Raw genomic sequence first — 15,822 nt, 5'->3', positions numbered from 1 at the left:
TAATTAAAAACAGGTACATTTACACAATCAGTAGGTTTGGTGATGTTTAGAATGGATTAGGAAATACTCTGCAATCTGCTTAATTTGAAATAGGCCAGATGAATCTTTGCATTGGCCGGGAATCGAACCCGGGTCAACTGCTTGGAAGGGAGCTATGCTAACCACTATACCACCAATGCCACATAATTCAATGTAAAATCGTTATGATCGGAAAGATGCAATTACTGGTCATTCTTGGGGTTTGAAGTTTTACATTTTTATTGTGCACTGAACTAATTTGACTTGCACCATCAGTGACTGCTGACAAAGAGTCAGATCAGAAACCGTTGTCTGTGTTCAATTTGATCTACATTAAGAAGAAACTTAATCCACAGGAAGGCAACAAAATGTAATCAAAGAAAGACCTTTTGATTTTCAACATGACAGAGATGTCCACCCAAAAACCTATAGCAGTTCCAGTGCTAAAATAGTCTCCAACGCTGTACATTCCGTCAAATTCCATGACTGTTGACAGTCTGAGGCCATAGTATAGCTTTAGTTCACTATAGCTTTTGTTCACAACACAAAAAAACTTTTCCAGAATTTGGTTCTTAAAGTCTATGTGTTGCAATAAATATTTGCTCTTAGGCGTGCTTGACTGCTTGCTGAATTTAAGACAATTGAGCCTAATTGTAGACGTTCCGGAAGGTCATTTTACACACCGATGGGACTCTACGCACATTTTTGTGGCAAAAGAAATCCAAAATCAGGACGTCAGTTGGACAATGCAAGTTCATGGAATGACTGATTCTATACAACTGTGCAAGTGTTCACTTGGTGGATTAAGAGGGAGAGTGTCTCCCTGATGGTCTAGTGGCTAGGATCCGACGCTTTCACCGTCGTGGCCCGGGTTCGATTCCCGTTCAGGGAAGAGTTTCATTTCTATATTCATTATCTAATGTCAAATATCATTGTTAATGACATAATTGAGGAAATGGCTGCTTTAAGATAAATAATTAAAAATTGGTTCATTTACACAATCAGTAGGTTTGGTGATGTTTAGAATGGATTAGGAAATACTATGCAATCTGCTTAATTTGAAGTAGGACAGATGAAGCTTTGCATTGGCCGGGAATCGAACCCGGGTCAACTGCTTGGAAGGCAGCTATGCTCACCACTATACCACCAATGCCACATAATTCAATGAAAAATCGTTATGATCGGAAAGATGAAATGACTGGTCTTTCTTGGGGTTTGAAGTTTTACATTTTTATTGTGCACTAAACTAATTTGACTTGCACCATCAGTGACTGCTGACAAAGAGTCAGATCAGAAACCGTTGTCTGTGTTCAATTTGATCTACATTAAGAAGAAACTTAATCCACAGGAAGGCAACAAAATGTAATCAAAGAAAGACCTTTTGATTTTCAACATGACAGAGATGTCCACCCAAAAACCTATAGCAGTTCCAGTGCTAAAATAGTCTCCAACGCTGTACATTCCGTCAAATTCCATGACTGTTGACAGTTTGAGGCCATAGTATAGCTTTAGTTCACTATAGCTTTTGTTCACAACACAAAAAAACTTTTCCAGAATTTGGTTCTTAAAGTCTATGTGTTGCAATAAATATTTGCTCTTAGGCGTGCTTGACTGCTTGCTGAATTTAAGACAATTGAGCCTAATTGTAGACGTTCCGGAAGGTCATTTTACACACCGATGGGACTCTACGCACATTTTTGTGGCAAAAGAAATCCAAAATCAGGACGTCAGTTGGACAATGCAAGTTCATGGAATGACTGATTCTATACAACTGTGCAAGTGTTCACTTGGTGGATTAAGAGGGAGAGTGTCTCCCTGATGGTCTAGTGGCTAGGATCCGACGCTTTCACCGTCGTGGCCCGGGTTCGATTCCCGGTCAGGGAAGAGTTTCATTTCTATATTCATTATCTAATGTCAAATATCATTGTTAATGACATAATTGAGGAAATGGCTGCTTTAAGATAAATAATTAAAAATAGGTTCATTTACACAATCAGTAATTTTGGTGATGTTTAGAATGGATTAGGAAATACTATGCAATCTGCTTAATTTGAAGTAGGACAGATGAATCTTTGCATTGGCCGGGAATCGAACCCGGGTCAACTGCTTGGAAGGCAGCTATGCTCACCACTATACCACCAATGCCACATAATTCAATGAAAAATCGTTATGATCGGAAAGATGAAATGACTGGTCTTTCTTGGGGTTTGAAGTTTTACATTTTTATTGTGCACTAAACTAATTTGACTTGCACCATCAGTGACTGCTGACAAAGAGTCAGATCAGAAACCGTTGTCTGTGTTCAATTTGATCTACATTAAGAAGAAACTTAATCCACAGGAAGGCAACAAAATGTAATCAAAGAAAGACCTTTTGATTTTCAACATGACAGAGATGTCCACCCAAAAACCTATAGCAGTTCCAGTGCTAAAATAGTCTCCAACGCTGTACATTCCGTCAAATTCCATGACTGTTGACAGTTTGAGGCCATAGTATAGCTTTAGTTCACTATAGCTTTTGTTCACAACACAAAAAAACTTTTCCAGAATTTGGTTCTTAAAGTCTATGTGTTGCAATAAATATTTGCTCTTAGGCGTGCTTGACTGCTTGCTGAATTTAAGACAATTGAGCCTAATTGTAGACGTTCCGGAAGGTCATTTTACACACCGATGGGACTCTACGCACATTTTTGTGGCAAAAGAAATCCAAAATCAGGACGTCAGTTGGACAATGCAAGTTCATGGAATGACTGATTCTATACAACTGTGCAAGTGTTCACTTGGTGGATTAAGAGGGAGAGTGTCTCCCTGATGGTCTAGTGGCTAGGATCCGACGCTTTCACCGGCGTGGCCCGGGTTCGATTCCCGGTCAGGGAAGAGTTTCATTTCTATATTCATTATCTAATGTCAAATATCATTGTTAATGACATAATTGAGGAAATGGCTGCTTTAAGATAAATAATTAAAAATAGGTTCATTTACACAATCAGTAATTTTGGTGATGTTTAGAATGGATTAGGAAATACTATGCAATCTGCTTAATTTGAAGTAGGACAGATGAATCTTTGCATTGGCCGGGAATCGAACCCGGGTCAACTGCTTGGAAGGCAGCTATGCTCACCACTATACCACCAATGCCACATAATTCAATGAAAAATCGTTATGATCGGAAAGATGAAATGACTGGTCTTTCTTGGGGTTTGAAGTTTTACATTTTTATTGTGCACTAAACTAATTTGACTTGCACCATCAGTGACTGCTGACAAAGAGTCAGATCAGAAACCGTTGTCTGTGTTCAATTTGATCTACATTAAGAAGAAACTTAATCCACAGGAAGGCAACAAAATGTAATCAAAGAAAGACCTTTTGATTTTCAACATGACAGAGATGTCCACCCAAAAACCTATAGCAGTTCCAGTGCTAAAATAGTCTCCAACTCTGTACATTCCGTCAAATTCCATGACTGTTGACAGTTTGAGGCCATAGTATAGCTTTAGTTCACTATAGCTTTTGTTCACAACACAAAAAAACTTTTCCAGAATTTGGTTCTTAAAGTCTATGTGTTGCAATAAATATTTGCTCTTAGGCGTGCTTGACTGCTTGCTGAATTTAAGACAATTGAGCCTAATTGTAGACGTTCCGGAAGGTCATTTTACACACCAATGGGACTCTACGCACATTTTTGTGGCAAAAGAAATCCAAAATCAGGACGTCAGTTGGACAATGCAAGTTCATGGAATGACTGATTCTATACAACTGTGCAAGCATTCACTTGGTGGATAAAGAGGAATAGTGTCTCCCTGATGGTCTAGTGGCTTGGATCCGACGCTCTCACCGTCGTGGCCCGGGTTCGATTCCCGGTCTGGGAAGAGTTTCATTACTGTACTCTGTATCTATTGTCAAAAATCATTGTTGATGACATAATTGAGCAAATGGCTGCTTTAAGATAAATAATTAAAAACAGGTACATTTACACAATCAGTAGGTTTGGTGATGTTTAGAATGGATTAGGAAATACTATGCAATCTGCTTAATTTGAAGTAGGCCAGATGAATCTTTGCATTGGCCGGGAATCAAACCCGGGTCAACTGCTTGGAAGACAGCTATGCTCACCACTATACCACCAATGCCACATAATTCAATGAAAAATCGTTATGATCGGAAAGATGAAATGACTGGTCTTTCTTGGGGTTTGAAGTTTTACATTTTTATTGTGCACTAAACTAATTTGACTTGCACCATCAGTGACTGCTGACAAAGAGTCAGATCAGAAACCGTTGTCTGTGTTCAATTTGATCTACATTAAGAAGAAACTTAATCCACAGGAAGGCAACAAAATGTAATCAAAGAAAGACCTTTTGATTTTCAACATGACAGAGATGTCCACCCAAAAACCTATAGCAGTTCCAGTGCTAAAATAGTCTCCAACGCTGTACGTTCCGTCAAATTCCATGACTGTTGACAGTTTGAGGCCATAGTATAGCTTTAGTTCACTATAGCTTTTGTTCACAACACAAAAAAACTTTTCCAGAATTTGGTTCTTAAAGTCTATGTGTTGCAATAAATATTTGCTCTTAGGCGTGCTTGACTGCTTGCTGAATTTAAGACAATTGAGCCTAATTGTAGACGTTCCGGAAGGTCATTTTACACACCGATGGGACTCTACGCACATTTTTGTGGCAAAAGAAATCCAAAATCAGGACGTCAGTTGGACAATGCAAGTTCATGGAATGACTGATTCTATACAACTGTGCAAGTGTTCACTTGGTGGATTAAGAGGGAGAGTGTCTCCCTGATGGTCTAGTGGCTAGGATCCGACGCTTTCACCGTCGTGGCCCGGGTTCGATTCCCGGTCAGGGAAGAGTTTCATTTCTATATTCATTATCTAATGTCAAATATCATTGTTAATGACATAATTGAGGAAATGGCTGCTTTAAGATAAATAATTAAAAATAGGTTCATTTACACAATCAGTAATTTTGGTGATGTTTAGAATGGATTAGGAAATACTATGCAATCTGCTTAATTTGAAGTAGGACAGATGAATCTTTGCATTGGCCGGGAATCGAACCCGGGTCAACTGCTTGGAAGGCAGCTATGCTCACCACTATACCACCAATGCCACATAATTCAATGAAAAATCGTTATGATCGGAAAGATGAAATGACTGGTCTTTCTTGGGGTTTGAAGTTTTACATTTTTATTGTGCACTAAACTAATTTGACTTGCACCATCAGTGACTGCTGACAAAGAGTCAGATCAGAAACCGTTGTCTGTGTTCAATTTGATCTACATTAAGAAGAAACTTAATCCACAGGAAGGCAACAAAATGTAATCAAAGAAAGACCTTTTGATTTTCAACATGACAGAGATGTCCACCCAAAAACCTATAGCAGTTCCAGTGCTAAAATAGTCTCCAACTCTGTACATTCCGTCAAATTCCATGACTGTTGACAGTTTGAGGCCATAGTATAGCTTTAGTTCACTATAGCTTTTGTTCACAACACAAAAAAACTTTTCCAGAATTTGGTTCTTAAAGTCTATGTGTTGCAATAAATATTTGCTCTTAGGCGTGCTTGACTGCTTGCTGAATTTAAGACAATTGAGCCTAATTGTAGACGTTCCGGAAGGTCATTTTACACACCAATGGGACTCTACGCACATTTTTGTGGCAAAAGAAATCCAAAATCAGGACGTCAGTTGGACAATGCAAGTTCATGGAATGACTGATTCTATACAACTGTGCAAGCATTCACTTGGTGGATAAAGAGGAATAGTGTCTCCCTGATGGTCTAGTGGCTTGGATCCGACGCTCTCACCGTCGTGGCCCGGGTTCGATTCCCGGTCTGGGAAGAGTTTCATTACTGTACTCTGTATCTATTGTCAAAAATCATTGTTGATGACATAATTGAGCAAATGGCTGCTTTAAGATAAATAATTAAAAACAGGTACATTTACACAATCAGTAGGTTTGGTGATGTTTAGAATGGATTAGGAAATACTATGCAATCTGCTTAATTTGAAGTAGGCCAGATGAATCTTTGCATTGGCCGGGAATCAAACCCGGGTCAACTGCTTGGAAGGCAGCTATGCTCACCACTATACCACCAATGCCACATAATTCAATGAAAAATCGTTATGATCGGAAAGATGAAATGACTGGTCTTTCTTGGGGTTTGAAGTTTTACATTTTTATTGTGCACTAAACTAATTTGACTTGCACCATCAGTGACTGCTGACAAAGAGTCAGATCAGAAACCGTTGTCTGTGTTCAATTTGATCTACATTAAGAAGAAACTTAATCCACAGGAAGGCAACAAAATGTAATCAAAGAAAGACCTTTTGATTTTCAACATGACAGAGATGTCCACCCAAAAACCTATAGCAGTTCCAGTGCTAAAATAGTCTCCAACGCTGTACGTTCCGTCAAATTCCATGACTGTTGACAGTTTGAGGCCATAGTATAGCTTTAGTTCACTATAGCTTTTGTTCACAACACAAAAAAACTTTTCCAGAATTTGGTTCTTAAAGTCTATGTGTTGCAATAAATATTTGCTCTTAGGCGTGCTTGACTGCTTGCTGAATTTAAGACAATTGAGCCTAATTGTAGACGTTCCGGAAGGTCATTTTACACACCGATGGGACTCTACGCACATTTTTGTGGCAAAAGAAATCCAAAATCAGGACGTCAGTTGGACAATGCAAGTTCATGGAATGACTGATTCTATACAACTGTGCAAGTGTTCACTTGGTGGATTAAGAGGGAGAGTGTCTCCCTGATGGTCTAGTGGCTAGGATCCGACGCTTTCACCGTCGTGGCCCGGGTTCGATTCCCGGTCAGGGAAGAGTTTCATTTCTATATTCATTATCTAATGTCAAATATCATTGTTAATGACATAATTGAGGAAATGGCTGCTTTAAGATAAATAATTAAAAATAGGTTCATTTACACAATCAGTAATTTTGGTGATGTTTAGAATGGATTAGGAAATACTATGCAATCTGCTTAATTTGAAGTAGGACAGATGAATCTTTGCATTGGCCGGGAATCGAACCCGGGTCAACTGCTTGGAAGGCAGCTATGCTCACCACTATACCACCAATGCCACATAATTCAATGAAAAATCGTTATGATCGGAAAGATGAAATGACTGGTCTTTCTTGGGGTTTGAAGTTTTACATTTTTATTGTGCACTAAACTAATTTGACTTGCACCATCAGTGACTGCTGACAAAGAGTCAGATCAGAAACCGTTGTCTGTGTTCAATTTGATCTACATTAAGAAGAAACTTAATCCACAGGAAGGCAACAAAATGTAATCAAAGAAAGACCTTTTGATTTTCAACATGACAGAGATGTCCACCCAAAAACCTATAGCAGTTCCAGTGCTAAAATAGTCTCCAACTCTGTACATTCCGTCAAATTCCATGACTGTTGACAGTTTGAGGCCATAGTATAGCTTTAGTTCACTATAGCTTTTGTTCACAACACAAAAAAACTTTTCCAGAATTTGGTTCTTAAAGTCTATGTGTTGCAATAAATATTTGCTCTTAGGCGTGCTTGACTGCTTGCTGAATTTAAGACAATTGAGCCTAATTGTAGACGTTCCGGAAGGTCATTTTACACACCAATGGGACTCTACGCACATTTTTGTGGCAAAAGAAATCCAAAATCAGGACGTCAGTTGGACAATGCAAGTTCATGGAATGACTGATTCTATACAACTGTGCAAGCATTCACTTGGTGGATAAAGAGGAATAGTGTCTCCCTGATGGTCTAGTGGCTTGGATCCGACGCTCTCACCGTCGTGGCCCGGGTTCGATTCCCGGTCTGGGAAGAGTTTCATTACTGTACTCTGTATCTATTGTCAAAAATCATTGTTGATGACATAATTGAGCAAATGGCTGCTTTAAGATAAATAATTAAAAACAGGTACATTTACACAATCAGTAGGTTTGGTGATGTTTAGAATGGATTAGGAAATACTCTGCAATCTGCTTAATTTGAAATAGGCCAGATGAATCTTTGCATTGGCCGGGAATCTAACCCGGGTCAACTGCTTGGAAGGGAGCTATGCTAACCACTATACCACCAATGCCACATAATTCAATGTAAAATCGTTATGATCGGAAAGATGCAATTACTGGTCATTCTTGGGGTTTGAAGTTTTACATTTTTATTGTGCACTGAACTAATTTGACTTGCACCATCAGTGACTGCTGACAAAGAGTCAGATCAGAAACCGTTGTCTGTGTTCAATTTGATCTACATTAAGAAGAAACTTAATCCACAGGAAGGCAACAAAATGTAATCAAAGAAAGACCTTTTGATTTTCAACATGACAGAGATGTCCACCCAAAAACCTATAGCAGTTCCAGTGCTAAAATAGTCTCCAACGCTGTACATTCCATCAAATTCCATGACTGTTGACAGTCTGAGGCCATAGTATAGCTTTAGTTCACTATAGCTTTTGTTCACAACACAAAAAAACTTTTCCAGAATTTGGTTCTTAAAGTCTATGTGTTGCAATAAATATTTGCTCTTAGGCGTGCTTGACTGCTTGCTGAATTTAAGACAATTGAGCCTAATTGTAGACGTTCCGGAAGGTCATTTTACACACCGATGGGACTCTACGCACATTTTTGTGGCAAAAGAAATCCAAAATCAGGACGTCAGTTGGACAATGCAAGTTCATGGAATGACTGATTCTATACAACTGTGCAAGTGTTCACTTGGTGGATTAAGAGGGAGAGTGTCTCCCTGATGGTCTAGTGGCTAGGATCCGACGCTTTCACCGTCGTGGCCCGGGTTCGATTCCCGGTCAGGGAAGAGTTTCATTTCTATATTCATTATCTAATGTCAAATATCATTGTTAATGACATAATTGAGGAAATGGCTGCTTTAAGATAAATAATTAAAAATAGGTTCATTTACACAATCAGTAATTTTGGTGATGTTTAGAATGGATTAGGAAATACTATGCAATCTGCTTAATTTGAAGTAGGACAGATGAATCTTTGCATTGGCCGGGAATCGAACCCGGGTCAACTGCTTGGAAGGCAGCTATGCTCACCACTATACCACCAATGCCACGTAATTCAATGAAAAATCGTTATGATCGGAAAGATGAAATGACTGGTCTTTCTTGGGGTTTGAAGTTTTACATTTTTATTGTGCACTGAACTAATTTGACTTGCACCATCAGTGACTGCTGACAAAGAGTCAGATCAGAAACCGTTGTCTGTGTTCAATTTGATCTACATTAAGAAGAAACTTAATCCACAGGAAGGCAACAAAATGTAATCAAAGAAAGACCTTTTGATTTTCAACATGACAGAGATGTCCACCCAAAAACCTATAGCAGTTCCAGTGCTAAAATAGTCTCCAACGCTGTACATTCCGTCAAATTCCATGACTGTTGACAGTCTGAGGCCATAGTATAGCTTTAGTTCACTATAGCTTTTGTTCACAACACAAAAAAACTTTTCCAGAATTTGGTTCTTGAACCGTCACCTTATCGTGGTGGAGGAGTTTGAGTGCCCTAATGATCCTAGGAGCTATGTTGTCTGGGGCACTTAGTGCCCCTGGTAGGGTCTCCCATGACAAATTGGTCTTAGGTGAAGGGTGAGACAAAGAACGGTTCGAAGGATCTTTCATGGCGGTGAAAACGAAGAGTCGGAGTACCCGGCCCGGAGGGTTACCGGGGTCCCACCCTGGAGCCAGGCCTGGGGTTGGGGCCCGTGAGCGAGCGCCTGGTGGCCGGGCTTTCGCCCATGGGGCCCGGCCGGGCCCAGCCCGAACCGGATACATGGGCTCGTCCAACTGTGGACCCACCACCCGCAGGAGGAACATGAAGGGTCCGGTGCAATGTGAATCGGGTGGCAGACCAAGGCGGGAGCCTTGGCGGTCCAATCCCCGGACAAGAAAACTAGTTTTTGGGACATGGAACGTCACCTCGCTGGCGGGGAAGGAGCCGGAGCTTGTGGCAGAGGTTGAGCGGTACCGGCTAGATATAGTCGGACTCACCTCGACACATTGCATTGGCTCTGGAACCCGAGACCTGGAGAGGGGTTGGACACTCTACTTTGCTGGAGTTGCTCCGGGTGAGAGGCGGAGGGCTGGGGTTGGCTTTTTGTTAGCCCCGAGACTCTCTGCCTGTGTGTTGGGGTTTACCCCGGGGGACAAGAGGGTAGCTTCCTTGCGCCTTCGGGTCGGGGAACGGGTCCTGACTGTTGTTTGTGCTTATGGGCCAAATATCAGTTCAGAGTACCCACCCTTTTTGGAGTCCCTGGGACGAGTGCTAGATAGTGCTCCATCAGGGGACTCCATTGTCCTGCTGGGGGACTTCAATGCTCACGTGGGCAATGACAGCTTGACCTGGAGGGGTGTGATTGGGAGGAACGGCCCACCTGATCAGAACTCGAGCGGTGTTTTGTTATTAGACTTCTGTGCAAGCCGCAGTTTGGCCATAACGAACACCATGTTCGAACATAAGGATGCCCACCGGTACACTTGGTACCAGGGCAGCCTAGGTCACAGGTCGATGATAGATTTTGTAGTCGTATCATCTGACCTGCGGCCGTATGTTTTGGACACCCGAGTGAAGAGAGGGGCGGAGCTGTCAACTGATCACCACCTGGTGGTGAGTTGGATCAGATGGCAAGGGAACATGCCGCGTAGACCTGGCAGACCCAAACGCATAGTGAGGGTCTGCTGGGAACGCCTGGCAGAAGAACCTGTCAAGACGGTCTTCAACTCCCACCTCCGGCAGAGCTTTGACCACGTCCCGAGAGCAGTGGGGGACATTGAGTCCGAGTGGGCCTTGTTCCACTCTGCGATTGTCGAGGCGGCTGTTGCTAGCTGTGGTCGTAAGGTGGCCGGTGCCAGTCGTGGTGGCAACCCCCGTACCCGCTGGTGGACACCAGAGGTTCGGGGAGCCGTCAGGCTGAAGAAGGAGGCCTACAGGGCGTGGCTGGTCTGTGGGTCTCCGGAGGCAGCAGACAGGTACCGGATAGCCAAGCGGGGTGCAGCAGTGGCAGTTGCCGAGGCAAAATCTCGGGCGTGGGAGGAGTTTGGTGAGGCCATGGAGAAAGACTATCGATCGGCTCCAAAGAGGTTCTGGCAAACTGTCCGGCGCCTCAGGAGAGGAAGGCAGCAACTCGCTCACACTGTTTACAGTGGGGATGGGGAGCTGCTGACGTCAACTGAGGCTATAGTCGGACGGTGGAAGGAATACTTTGAGGAGCTCCTCAATCCCACCAATGCGCATTCCGAGGAGGAACCAGAGCTGGGAGGCCTGGGGATGGACTGTCCGATCTCGGGGGCAGAAGTTGCTGAGGTAGTCAAACAACTACACAGCGGCGGAGCCCCGGGGGCGGATGAGGTTCGTCCTGGGTATCTCAAGGCTATGGATGTTGTAGGGCTGTCATGGTTGACACGTCTCTACAACATTGCGTGGTCATCGGGGGCAGTTCCTAGGGAGTGGCAGACCGGGGTGGTGGTCCCCATCTTTAAGAAGGGTGACCTGAGGGTGTGTTCCAACTATAGGGGGATCACACTCCTCAGCCTCCCTGGAAAGGTCTACGCCAAGGTACTGGAGAGGAGGGTCCGATCGATAGTTGAATCTCAGATAGAGGAGGAGCAATGTGGTTTTCGTTCTGGCCGTGGAACTGTGGACCAGCTCTATACCCTTGCAAGGGTGATGGAGGGGGCATGGGAGTTTGCCCAACCAATCCACATGTGCTTTGTGGATTTGGAGAAGGCTTATGACCGTGTCCCCAGGGGCACCCTGTGGGGGACGCTCCAGGAGTATGGGGTGGGTGGCTTTCTGTTAAGGGCCATTCAGTCCCTTTACCAGAGGAGCGTGAGTTTGGTCCGCATAGCCGGTAGTAAGTCGGACCTGTTCCCAGTGAGGGTTGGACTCCGCCAGGGCTGCCCTTTGTCACCGGTTCTGTTCATCACTTTTATGGACAGAATTTCTAGACGCAGCCGTGGTGTGGAGTGTGTCGAGTTTGGTGGCAGGAGAATCTCGTCTCTGCTTTTTGCGGATGATGTGGTCCTCCTAGCTTCATCCAGCTCTGACCTTCAGCTCTTGCTGGGTAGGTTCGCGGCCGAATGTGAAGCGGCTGGGATGAGGATCAGCACCTCCAAATCTGAGACCATGGTTCTCGACCGGAAAAGGGTGGCTTGCCACCTCCGGGTCGGGGGAGAGGTCCTACCTCAAGTGGAGGAGTTTAAGTATCTCGGGGTCTTGTTCACGAGTGAGGGTAGGAGGGATCGGGAGATCGACAGGCGGATTGGTTCGGCGTCTGCAGTGATGCGGACGCTGAGCCGATCTGTCGTGGGGAAGAGGGAGCTTAGCCAGAAAGCCAGGCTCTCGATTTACCGGTCGATCTACGTCCCAATCCTCACCTATGGTCATGAGCTTTGGGTAATGACCGAAAGAACGAGATCGCGGATACAAGCGGCCGAAATGAGTTTCCTCCGTAGGGTGGCCGGGATCAGCCTTAGAGATAGGGTGAGGAGCTCGGACATTCGGGAGGGACTCGGAGTAGAACCGCTGCTCCTCCGGATCGAAAGGAGCCAGTTGAGGTGGTTTGGGCATCTGGTCAGGATGCCTCCTGGACGCCTCCCCGGGGAGGTGTTTCGGGCATGTCCTGCCGGCAGAAGGCCCCCGGGTCGACCCAGGACACGTTGGAGAAGTTACATCTCCAATCTGGTCCGGGAACGCCTTGGGGTCCTGCCGGAGGAGCTGGTGGACAAGGCCGGGGAGAGGACGGCCTGGAGCTCCCTAGTTGGGATGCTGCCCCCGCGACCCGGACCCGGATAAGCGGAGGAAGACGACGACGACGACGACGAAGTCTATGTGTTGCAATAAATATTTGCTCTTAGGCGTGCTTGACTGCTTGCTGAATTTAAGACAATTGAGCCTAATTGTAGACGTTCCGGAAGGTCATTTTACACACCGATGGGACTCTACGCACATTTTTGTGGCAAAAGAAATCCAAAATCAGGACGTCAGTTGGACAATGCAAGTTCATGGAATGACTGATTCTATACAACTGTGCAAGCATTCACTTGGTGGATAAAGAGGAATAGTGTCTCCCTGATGGTCTAGTGGCTAGGATCCGACGCTCTCACCGTCGTGGCCTGGGTTCGATTCCCGGTCAGGGAAGAGTTTCATTACTGTACTCTGTATCTAATGTCAAAAATCATTGTTGATGACATAATTGAGGAAATGGCTGCTTTAAGATAAAAAAATAAAAACAGGTACATTTACACAATCAGTAGGTTTGGTGATGTTTAGAATGGATTAGGAAATACTCTGCAATCTGCGTACTTCGAAGTAGGACAGATAAATATTTGCATCGGCCGGGAATAGAACCTGGGTCAACTACTTGGAAGGCAGCAATGCTCACCACTATACCACCAATGCCACGTAATTCAATGTAAAATCATTATGATCGGAAAGATGAAATGACTGGTCTTTCTTGGGGTTTGAAGTTTTACATTTTTATTGTGCACTAAACTAATTTGACTTGCACCATCAGTGACTGCTGACAAAGAGTCAGATCAGAAACCGTTGTCTGTGTTCAATTTGATCTACATTAAGATGAAACTTAATCCACAGGAAGGCAACAAAACGTAATCAAAGAAAGACCTTTTGATTTTCAACATGACAGAGATGTCCACCCAAAAACCTATAGCAGTTCCAGTGCTAAAATAGTCTCCAACGCTGTACATTCCGTCAAATTCCATGACTGTTGACAGTCTGAGGCCATAGTATAACTTTAGTTCACAACAAAAAAAACTTTTCCAGAATTTGGTTCTTAAAGTCTATGTGTTGCAATAAATATTTGCTCTTAGGCGTGCTTGACTGCTTGCTAAATTTAAGACAATTGAGCCTAATTGTAGACGTTCCGGAAGGTCATTTTACACACCGATGGGACTCTACGCACATTTTTGTGGCAAAAGAAATCCAAAATCAGGACGTCAGTTGGACAATGCAAGTTCATGGAATGACTGATTCTATACAACTGTGCAAGCATTCACTTGGTGGATAAAGAGGAATAGTGTCTCCCTGATGGTCTAGTGGCTAGGATCCGACGCTCTCACCGTCGTGGCCCGGGTTCGATTCCCGGTCAGGGAAGAGTTTCATTACTGTAGTCTGTATCTATTGTCAAAAATCATTGTTGATGTCATAATTGAGGAAATGGCTGCTTTAAGATAAATAATTGAAACAGGTACATATACACAATCAGTAGGTTTGGTGATGTTTAGAATGGATTAGGAAATACTCTGCAATCTGCTTAATTTGAAGTAGGCCAGATGAATCTTTGCTTTGGCCGGGAATCGAATCCGGGTCAACTGCTTGGAAGGCAGCTATGCTCACCACTATACCACCAATGCCACATAATTCAATGTAAAATCGTTATGATCGGAAATATGCAATTACTGGTCATTCTTGGGGTTTGAAGTTTTACATTTTTATTGTGCACTGAACTAATTTGACTTGCACCATCAGTGACTGCTGACAAAGAGTCAGATCAGAAACCGTTGTCTGTGTTCAATTTGATCTACATTAAGAAGAAACTTAATCCACAGGAAGGCAACAAAATGTAATCAAAGAAAGACCTTTTGATTTTCAACATGACAGAGATGTCCACCCAAAAACCTATAGCAGTTCCAGTGCTAAAATAGTCTCCAACGCTGTACATTCCGTCAAATTCCATGACTGTTGACAGTCTGAGGCCATAGTATAGCTTTAGTTCACTATAGCTTTTGTTCACAACACAAAAAAACTTTTCCAGAATTTGGTTCTTAAAGTCTATGTGTTGCAATAAATATTTGCTCTTAGGCGTGCTTGACTGCTTGCTGAATTTAAGACAATTGAGCCTAATTGTAGACGTTCCGGAAGGTCATTTTACACACCGATGAGACTCTACGCACATTTTTGTGGCAAAAGAAATCCAAAATCAGGACGTCAGTTGGACAATGCAAGTTCATGGAATGACTGATTCTATACAACTGTGCAAGTGTTCACTTGGTGGATTAAGAGGGAGAGTGTCTCCCTGATGGTCTAGTGGCTAGGATCCGACGCTTTCACCGTCGTGGCCAGGGTTCGATTCCCGGTCAGGGAAGAGTTTCATTTCTATATTCATTATCTAATGTCAAATATCATTGTTAATGACATAATTGAGGAAATGGCTGCTTTAAGATAAATAATTAAAAATAGGTACATTTACACAATCAGTAACTTTGGTGATGTTTAGAATGGATTAGGAAATACTCTGCAATCTGCTTAATTTGAAGTAGGACAGATGAATCTTTGCATTGGCCGGGAATCGAACCCAGGTCAACTGCTTGGAAGGCAGCTATGCTCACCACTATACCACCAATGCCACGTAATTCAATGTAAAATCGTTATGATCGGAAAGATGAAATGACTGGTCTTTCTTGGGGTTTGAAGTTTTACATTTTTATTGTGCACTAAACTAATTTGACTTGCACCATCAGTGACTGCTGACAAAGAGTCAGATCAGAAACCGTTGTCTGTGTTCAATTTGATCTACATTAAGATGAAACTTAATCCACAGGAAGGCAACAAAATGTAATCAAAGAAAGACCTTTTGATTTTCAACATGACAGAGATGTCCACCCAAAAACCTATAACAGTTCCAGTGCTAAAATAGTCTCCAACGCTGTACATTCCGTCAAATTCCATGACTGTTGACAGTTTGAGGCCATAGTATAGCTTTAGTTCACTATAGCTTTTGTGCACAACACAAAAACACTTTTCCAGAAT

General features: G+C 43.1%; 20 non-coding genes across 20 annotated transcripts; 12 read left to right on the top strand and 8 right to left on the bottom strand.

Annotated features, from left to right (window-relative positions):
* Positions 1–838: 838 nt before the first annotated feature.
* On the top strand, positions 839–910 carry trnae-uuc (transfer RNA glutamic acid (anticodon UUC)). Its single transcript has one exon. It is a non-coding gene; the product is annotated as a tRNA-Glu (tRNA).
* A 189-nt stretch (positions 911–1,099) lies between these two features.
* trnag-ucc (transfer RNA glycine (anticodon UCC)) lies at positions 1,100–1,171 on the bottom strand. Its single transcript has one exon. It is a non-coding gene; the product is annotated as a tRNA-Gly (tRNA).
* A 659-nt stretch (positions 1,172–1,830) lies between these two features.
* Positions 1,831–1,902, top strand: trnae-uuc (transfer RNA glutamic acid (anticodon UUC)). Its single transcript has one exon. It is a non-coding gene; the product is annotated as a tRNA-Glu (tRNA).
* A 189-nt stretch (positions 1,903–2,091) lies between these two features.
* trnag-ucc (transfer RNA glycine (anticodon UCC)) lies at positions 2,092–2,163 on the bottom strand. Its single transcript has one exon. It is a non-coding gene; the product is annotated as a tRNA-Gly (tRNA).
* A 659-nt stretch (positions 2,164–2,822) lies between these two features.
* Positions 2,823–2,894, top strand: trnae-uuc (transfer RNA glutamic acid (anticodon UUC)). The gene has a single exon. It is a non-coding gene; the product is annotated as a tRNA-Glu (tRNA).
* A 189-nt stretch (positions 2,895–3,083) lies between these two features.
* Positions 3,084–3,155, bottom strand: trnag-ucc (transfer RNA glycine (anticodon UCC)). Its single transcript has one exon. It is a non-coding gene; the product is annotated as a tRNA-Gly (tRNA).
* Positions 3,156–3,814: 659 nt separating this feature from the next.
* On the top strand, positions 3,815–3,886 carry trnae-cuc (transfer RNA glutamic acid (anticodon CUC)). The gene has a single exon. It is a non-coding gene; the product is annotated as a tRNA-Glu (tRNA).
* Positions 3,887–4,806: 920 nt separating this feature from the next.
* On the top strand, positions 4,807–4,878 carry trnae-uuc (transfer RNA glutamic acid (anticodon UUC)). The gene has a single exon. It is a non-coding gene; the product is annotated as a tRNA-Glu (tRNA).
* Positions 4,879–5,067: 189 nt separating this feature from the next.
* Positions 5,068–5,139, bottom strand: trnag-ucc (transfer RNA glycine (anticodon UCC)). The gene has a single exon. It is a non-coding gene; the product is annotated as a tRNA-Gly (tRNA).
* A 659-nt stretch (positions 5,140–5,798) lies between these two features.
* On the top strand, positions 5,799–5,870 carry trnae-cuc (transfer RNA glutamic acid (anticodon CUC)). Its single transcript has one exon. It is a non-coding gene; the product is annotated as a tRNA-Glu (tRNA).
* Positions 5,871–6,059: 189 nt separating this feature from the next.
* trnag-ucc (transfer RNA glycine (anticodon UCC)) lies at positions 6,060–6,131 on the bottom strand. Its single transcript has one exon. It is a non-coding gene; the product is annotated as a tRNA-Gly (tRNA).
* Positions 6,132–6,790: 659 nt separating this feature from the next.
* trnae-uuc (transfer RNA glutamic acid (anticodon UUC)) lies at positions 6,791–6,862 on the top strand. The gene has a single exon. It is a non-coding gene; the product is annotated as a tRNA-Glu (tRNA).
* Positions 6,863–7,051: 189 nt separating this feature from the next.
* trnag-ucc (transfer RNA glycine (anticodon UCC)) lies at positions 7,052–7,123 on the bottom strand. The gene has a single exon. It is a non-coding gene; the product is annotated as a tRNA-Gly (tRNA).
* Positions 7,124–7,782: 659 nt separating this feature from the next.
* On the top strand, positions 7,783–7,854 carry trnae-cuc (transfer RNA glutamic acid (anticodon CUC)). The gene has a single exon. It is a non-coding gene; the product is annotated as a tRNA-Glu (tRNA).
* Positions 7,855–8,774: 920 nt separating this feature from the next.
* On the top strand, positions 8,775–8,846 carry trnae-uuc (transfer RNA glutamic acid (anticodon UUC)). The gene has a single exon. It is a non-coding gene; the product is annotated as a tRNA-Glu (tRNA).
* Positions 8,847–9,035: 189 nt separating this feature from the next.
* trnag-ucc (transfer RNA glycine (anticodon UCC)) lies at positions 9,036–9,107 on the bottom strand. The gene has a single exon. It is a non-coding gene; the product is annotated as a tRNA-Gly (tRNA).
* Positions 9,108–13,119: 4,012 nt separating this feature from the next.
* trnae-cuc (transfer RNA glutamic acid (anticodon CUC)) lies at positions 13,120–13,191 on the top strand. Its single transcript has one exon. It is a non-coding gene; the product is annotated as a tRNA-Glu (tRNA).
* Positions 13,192–14,094: 903 nt separating this feature from the next.
* Positions 14,095–14,166, top strand: trnae-cuc (transfer RNA glutamic acid (anticodon CUC)). Its single transcript has one exon. It is a non-coding gene; the product is annotated as a tRNA-Glu (tRNA).
* A 919-nt stretch (positions 14,167–15,085) lies between these two features.
* trnae-uuc (transfer RNA glutamic acid (anticodon UUC)) lies at positions 15,086–15,157 on the top strand. The gene has a single exon. It is a non-coding gene; the product is annotated as a tRNA-Glu (tRNA).
* A 189-nt stretch (positions 15,158–15,346) lies between these two features.
* trnag-ucc (transfer RNA glycine (anticodon UCC)) lies at positions 15,347–15,418 on the bottom strand. Its single transcript has one exon. It is a non-coding gene; the product is annotated as a tRNA-Gly (tRNA).
* Positions 15,419–15,822: the final 404 nt, after the last annotated feature.

Source organism: Nothobranchius furzeri, chromosome 3 (assembly GCF_043380555.1).
Source record: "Nothobranchius furzeri strain GRZ-AD chromosome 3, NfurGRZ-RIMD1, whole genome shotgun sequence".
NCBI lineage: Eukaryota > Metazoa > Chordata > Actinopteri > Cyprinodontiformes > Nothobranchiidae > Nothobranchius > Nothobranchius furzeri.
Note: the sequence above shows the minus strand (reverse complement) of the source record. Positions and strands in the feature narration are given on the sequence as shown.